The following is a 7,726-nucleotide window of genomic DNA, read 5'->3' as shown; positions in this document are numbered from 1 at the left end:
ACCTTAAAATGTGGAGTAATTAAAATAGGATATAGAAAGGGAAGCAGAGCCACAAGACAACTTGTGTTAAAAAGATTTATGATGACTTAGCAGACTGTAGAGTGTCTATGAGAGGCCTACGTGCCTACATTGTACCAGCTGATAAAAAAGTTATAGTTCCATTTGCATCTCTAAAATATCACACAAACTTTTTCTAAACTCTAACTTAGACATATACTGAAAAACAAACATGGGAACTACAAAGGAAATACAAAGAAAACTTAAGCCCGGCGATGGTGGCGCACGCCTTTAATCCCAGCACTCGGGAGGCAGAGGTAGGCGGATCTCTGTGAGTTCGAGACCAGCCTGGTCTATAGAGCTAGTTCCAGGACAGGCACCAAAGCCACAGAGAAACCCTATCTCGAAAAACAAAACAAAACAAAAAAAAAAAAAAACAAAGAAAACTTTAAAATTAAATATGATAATGTTAATTGGAGAGCTTATATTACTGACAATCATGTATGCTTGCAGATTCTAAAAAGACGAACAAGTGGTTAGACCGTCTACAAGGCGTAGCAGATGAAAAATTAACTCAGATGAATGTCAATTTGTAAATTCCACATGGAGTGATGCCAGAAAGTCCTGCATGTGAGAAAATTGATGTTCAGAGAAAGAGAGAGAGAGAGAGAGAGAGAGAGAGAGAGAGAGAGAGAGAGAAAGGTTGACATTTCCTTTGTCAGTCTTAAAGCACCTTCTATGTTCAGCACACTAAAAGTTTATTTCACATAAAAATTCTTCTTTGGGAATAGGCTCTGTATTATTATATTCTTTGTTTCATAAATGTATAATTGCGTCTCTGTTGATAGAACACATTGCAAATCTCTCCTAACAGAAGAAAAATCACCCAAATATCAGTATAGGTAAACAAATATGACCGTAGAAAGTAATTTTTCACTGAATTTGGTCAACAATGAACTGTTTTCAATGAGAAAAGTTCGCACTGCCATAATTTAGGAAATCTTTCCGTATTTCAGTAACTGTCTGCATATTCTCTTCATTGATGTCTTCATTTCTTGATTCCTCAGAGTGTAGATCACGGGGTTCAGAAAAGGAGTACCAACTGCATCAAATATGGCCAGATACTTATCCAGATGTGTGGAGGGAGAAGGCCATGAATAAATGAATATCAAGGGACCAAAAAACAAAACCACAACAGAGATGTGAGCAGAAAGTGTAGTCAGAGCCTTAGAGAAACCACTTGAGGAATGTTTCTGAACAGTGACTATTATGACAATATAAGACATGGCCAGTATGAAGAAGGAGCCTACAGAGATGAATCCACTGTTGGCTGATACCATTAATTCTAATTCGTTGGTATCTATGCAAGCAAGTCTGACGAACCGAGGAAAGTCACAGTAAAAACTGTCCAAAATATTTGGTCCACAGAAAGGCAAATTCAAAAATATAAACAAATTGAACCAGGGAATGCATAAGGCCAACCACCCAGGCAGACACTAAAATGAAAATGCACATTTTGACATTCATAATGGTCAAATAATGGAGAGGCTTACATATGGCTACATATCTATCATAAGCCATGCCTATAAGCAGCACCACCTCTACACCACCAATCACATGGATGAAGAAGATTTGAGTGATGCAACCTCTAAAGGAGATGACTTTATGCTTTCTGAACAGGTCATAAATCATCTTGAGACAAGTGACACATGATGCACCTAAATCAATGAAGGAGAGATTGGCCAACAGAAAGTACATGGGAGAATGTAAGTGAGGATCAGAAACCACTGTGAAAATGATGAGGGAGTTTCCCATCATGCTTGCCATATAAAACACTGAAGCAAACACAAACAGAAGTACTTGCAACTTCCAGGAGTTGGTGAGTCCCACGAACAGAAATTCTGACACCATAGAGTGATTTTTTCCTTCCATTGATGTTCTTTGCAGCACTACCTGAAGGACAGCAGTAGAAGAAACTGAAAATTATGATAATTGTATTAATACTTTAAAAGGGTAGAACTCGAGTTTATGAAAACCTATTTTTCATTTAGCATCTAAATCCAATCCAAAGATGAATGTATATATGAGTAAATGCTTACATGGCTACTTATCAGGTGACAGAAAATTACAAACACTCTTAAATAGTCTTCCACACTTGTTAAAAGAACTTTCATCAAAGGTTCTAAAATAACAAGTCTTGGTTAGGTGTTAAAAAAGGAACCTTGTTGGGGAGGGGGTGCACCCCTCGTGGTCCCGACTTCTTTGCTCATGTTCTCCCTCCTTCTGTTCCTCATTGGGACCTTGGGAGCTCAGTCCAGTGCTCCAGTGTGGGTCTCTGTCTCTATCTCCATCCATCACCAGATGAAGGTTCTATGGTGATATGCAAGATAGTTGTCAGTATTGCTATAGGATAGGGTCATTTCAGGTTCCCTATCCTCAGCTGCCCAAGGAACTAACTGGGGACATCACCTTGGGCTCCTGGGAGCCACTCTAGAGTGGAGCTGATCTATTGGGAGCTCACCAAGGCCAGCTAGACTGTGACCGAAAAATCATGGGATAAAACTGGACTCTCTGAACATGGCAAACAATGAGGGCTGATGAAACACCAAGGACAATGGCACGGGGTTTTTATCCTACTTAATGTGCTGGCTTTGTGGGAGCCTAGCCAGTTTGGATGATCACCTTCCTAGATATGGACGGAGTAGGGAGGACCTTGGACTTACTACAGGGCAGGGAACCCTGACTGCTCTTTGGACTGGAGAGGGAGGGGGAGAGGAGTAGGGGGAGGGGGAGAAGAGTGGGAGGAGGGGGAGAAGGGTGGGAGGAGGGGGAGGGAAATGGGAGGATGGGAGGAGGCAGAAACTTTTTTTTTCCTTTTCTCAATAAAAAAAATGAAAAAAAAGGAACCTTGTACTGAGTTATGAATGAATACATACATAAATTAGCGTATGTATTCATTTAAGAAAGTGTACAGTGGACTTGGGGATTTAGCTCAGTGGTAGAGTGCTTGCCTAGCAAGTACAAGGCTCTGGGTGCAGTCTTCAGTTCCGAAGAAAGAAAATAAAGCATATATCCTTTTCTATAAAAATTGTAAAATAGGGCCTTCATATTTAAATGGTATAAAGCACATGCCTTCCAGTTGTGGGGCCTGAGATTTCATTCCCATTAAAGAAAGGGAAGAAGGAAAGAAGGAAGGAAGGAAGGAAGGAGAAAGAGGAGAGGAAAAAACGGAAAAATGGTTAGATGGAGATGGAAACAGAGAAAATACAATAGAAAATAGGACAAATGGACTGGGAGAGAGAGGGAGACATACAGACAGTTGAGAGAGGGAGTTATTAAAAATTATGAATTTTAGAATGAATCACCCAGAGGAAATGATACTGTTTGGCCCATGATCATTGAAACATTATTTATAATAACCAATATAGAAACATCCCAAGTGCTCCTTTACAGATGAGTGGACAATAAACATAAATACAGACATACGCATGCATACATAAACCCATACACATATATACATAGTATAGATATTTGAACTATTCTACAGTTTTTAAAAATCAGGGAATTCTGTGTCTCATAATAACATTTATGAACCTGGATGCCATTTTGTTGAGTGCAACTATAGACACAAGAAGATAAATCCTGCCGGGCAGTGGTGGTGCATGCCTTTAATCCCAGCACTCGGGAGGCAGAGGCAGGCGGATCTCTGTGAGTTCGAGACCAGCCTGGTCTACAGAGCTAGTTCCAGGACAGGCTCCAAAGCCACAGAGAGACCCTGTCTCGAAAAACCAAAAAAAAAAAAAAAAAGAAGATAAATCCTAAAATATCTTATGTGCATATAAAATCTGAAGGAAGTCGTACTCATAGAAGCAAAGAATATGATGGTGAACAAGGCAAAAATGGCATCAGAAGTGGGTGTGAAGCACGATGATGATGATGATGGTGATGGTAAAAATACAAAGCTCCATTGACATAATAGTTACTTCCTGGAGATCCAATGTAGCATGGCGATTATAGACAATGATAATTGTGTGTGGCACTCTTGAGAATTGCTGAGAGTCAATCATCAATGTTCTCACAACAGGTAAGTAATCAGGTAAATATGTTCATTATTTTAAGATATATATAATTCAATATACTTATACTTTTTTAAATTTATATATAAATATTAAAATTAATCTTATATGTAAACAAATTCTGTATATATATATCACAGATATACAATATTTATTTGTTATTTGCACCTATATAAACCAGAAAGAGAAAAATGACCTATTATGCCCATAGAGGTTTTTTAATTTAAGTATTATTTCTTTTCTCATTTATTTTATGTACCAACCAGTTCCCCCTCCCTGCTCTCCTCCCATCCCCTCCCTTTTCCCATCTACATCCCGTCCTCATCTACTCCTCCTTCATCTCCATTCAGTAAAGGGACATGCCTCCTATGGGCTTGCACAAAGCAAGACATGACGAGCTGAGGCAGGATCAATCTCCTCTTATGATGAGGCAAGACCTGCTAGTACAGCATGAGGACATATTACCAACAGCCAACTAAGTGCCAGGGAGAGGTCCTGCTATCACTCTTAGAAGCCTTACTAAGAGACCAAGCTACACAATTGTCACACACATGCAGAGGGCCTTCGTAGGTCTCATGCAGTCTCCCTACTGTTGGTCCAACGTCCATGAGCTCCCTGAAGCTCAGGTCAACTGTCTCTGTGGGCTCCCCATCACAATCCCCCCTAGAAAGGTACAATCTCTCCTCCCTTTCTTCCAATGAAAATATAAGTAACTGTCTATCATTTTCAAATAACTACTGAGTTATTTAAATGAAACAAAGGACACCCTTAGCTTTCTAATTTTGAAATTCAATCAACTCAGTGCTTTTTGCATTTTAATTACTATGACTCTCATTCTCACTTTCACCCAAGAAAAATTAAAATTTTCACTTGTAAAACTCTTTAACTGTCTTACTTACAGTTTAGAAATAAAATTAATATAAAAACTTGTTATGAACCATGGGAGATGGAGCTGAAGGGATGGCTCAGTGGTTGAGAGTACTCACTGATCTTGCAGAAGAAATGGGTTTAGCTTATCAGTACCCACATGACAGCTCATATCTGTCTGTAATTCCAGTTCCAGAGAACCCAACTCATCCTTCTGGCTTCCTCGAGTACTGCTTACAAGAAGTGCACGTACATTCATGGAAGCAAAAAAAAAATAAATAAACATAAGCACAAAAAATAAACATTTAAAAGAGGAGAAAATGTGAAAAATAAATCTAATTCATGATCTGGAAGTTTTATTCTGTTTTCAAATTCTCAACAACACATGGAGAGATGAGTAAGTATTAGAAAATTGCACCTTGAGTAAATTAAAAGTACTACAAAGCTTTATGATGTTGTCTAGTGTCTTTTACATTTCTTCATGTACAATGTTATTTTAGCTCAAAGTCAAATACAATGAACATTTTTCTACACATCAGAGAGTTTTTCATAGTTATTTTCCCATGCTATTCAATTTCTTTTCCAGTTTGCTATCTACTTTGCTTTAAACAAACACAAATATGATCCATGCTCATAGCAATTTCAAAACTAAAATTGTATCAACAAATAAAGACACACTTTTCATTGTTTAAATATCTTTGTGAATTTTACCTGTATAAAATGTACAGCATCTTCACAGACAGGCTTCCCTGATTTCTCTAGCCTAAAGTACCAAATAATAACCTAACATAAAATATATGAAGCCAATTATTCTAACCTCAAGAGATCATTGAGCCAAAGAATCTAAAAACACTAGATAGCTTTGAATGTGTTCATAGTTTAGACTCTCACCCAGGGGACTGTTTGATTTGTCCAGTGCAACTGAAGGATTTCATACCTCATAAAACAACACTAAAGAGAAAAAAAGAAAACAAAATGGAAATGTTTATATCATTGTACTATTTTGTTGTAAATATTGATGACCAGCCATTATAATTAATCTCTAAAAGTATAAAATTAGTTCAAATCCTGACTATACACATTTAATAATTTTAGTATATCTTAAGAAAAAAAGTATGAAGCTTTCACTTTTATGTATCATGTAATTGTGAATTTGTATATAAATTTAGATGTGTAGACGTTCACAGAAGATATGAAACATAAAAATGAATGAAATAATTAACTACCAATCAATACAACAGGGGGCTAAGAGCAGGAAAAAGCCAAGAGTAACCATTGTCTTCACTCATATACAATGTAGTTCCTAAAGTCTTAACTAGTTCACTAATACAAAAGAAAGGAAGGAGGAAGGAAAAGAGTGAGGAAGTAAGGTCAGAAAAGGAAGATAGGAAGGAAAGAAGGAAGGAAGGGAGGGAGGGAGGGAGGGAGGGAGGGAGGACAAACAGCAAAAGGAGTCAATGTATCAAGGTAGCCCTTGTTGCCAATAACATGATTCACTACGTAAGACACTTTAAAGACCACTAAAAATCTCTTAAAGCTTACAGTTTCAACAAAGATTCAGTATACAAAATAAACATGCAAAAATCAGAAGCCAATGACAAACATACAAAACAGAAATCTAAGAAATGATATGGTAGCAAAAAGGGAAAAAAAAGAAAAGAAGAAACCTGGAGAAAAAAATCTAATCAAGAAAATGAAGACCTTTTACAATAAAAACTTTAGAACATCGAAGAAAGAAACTGAGGACTATATAAGAAGATAGAAAGAGCTCTTGTGCTCATTGATCAGAAGAATCAATGAGAAAATTGATATCCTACCAACATAAATCTAGAGGATTTATGAAATATCCTCAGTAAATACTGAAATCATCTTCACAGACATGAAAAACCAATTTCAAAATTCATATGGAGATTAAAAAGACCAAGGATAGCCAAAGAAATCCTGAACAAAAATACTACAGAGGATGTCACCATACTGATTTCAAATCACAAATAGGGCCCCAGTAATAAAAATAACCATGGTACTAGCACAAAAGAGACACATAGATCAGTGACATAGAATAGAAGACCCAAACATAACTCTGCATAGCCGCAGAACCTGACATTTCACAAAGACACCAAAAATATGCATTGGAAAAAAGACAGCATCTTCAACAAATGTTGTTGGAAAATTTCAATCTCATCATGTAGAAAATCAAACTAAAGACTTATTTCTCTCCCTGAACATAATTCAGCTCCAGGTGAAAAAAGGACATCAATGTAAGACCTGATGCCCTGTAATTACTAGTAGAAAAAGCAGGAAGTACACATAAAATAACAGACACATGGACGGAAATAGAAAACACTATCCTGAGTGAGGTAAGACAGACCCAAAAAGAGGAACATGGGATGTACTCACTCATAATTGGTTTCTAGTCATAAATAAAGGACATTGAGCCTATAATTCGTGATCCTAGAGAAGCTAAATAAGAAGGTGAACCCAAAGAAAAACATATAGTCATCCTCCTGGATATTAACCTTCATCAGGCGATGAAAGGAGATAGAGACAGAGACCCACATTGGAGCACTGGACTGAAACCCCAAGGTCCAAATCAGGAGCAGAAGGAGAGAGAGCACGAGCAAGGAACTCAGGACCGCGAGGGGTGCACCCACACACTGAGAGAATGGGGATGTTCTATCGGGAACTCACCAAGGCCAGCTGTCCTGGGTCTGAAAAAGCCTGGGATAAATCCGGACTCGCTGAACATAGCAGACAATGAGGACTACTGAGTAGTCAAGAACAATGGC

General features: G+C 37.7%; 1 pseudogene; it reads right to left on the bottom strand.

The window, feature by feature from the left end:
- Window positions 1-989: 989 nt before the first annotated feature.
- LOC121465839 lies at window positions 990-1,929 on the bottom strand (annotated as a pseudogene).
- Window positions 1,930-7,726: the final 5,797 nt, after the last annotated feature.

The sequence above is a fragment of the Microtus oregoni genome, unplaced genomic scaffold (genome assembly GCF_018167655.1).
Source record: "Microtus oregoni isolate MIOR12 unplaced genomic scaffold, Mior012 000031F_ref0000149, whole genome shotgun sequence".
NCBI classification, from domain to species: domain Eukaryota; kingdom Metazoa; phylum Chordata; class Mammalia; order Rodentia; family Cricetidae; genus Microtus; species Microtus oregoni.
The sequence above is the reverse complement of the archived record's forward strand: the minus strand, read 5'-3'. Positions and strand labels throughout refer to the sequence as shown.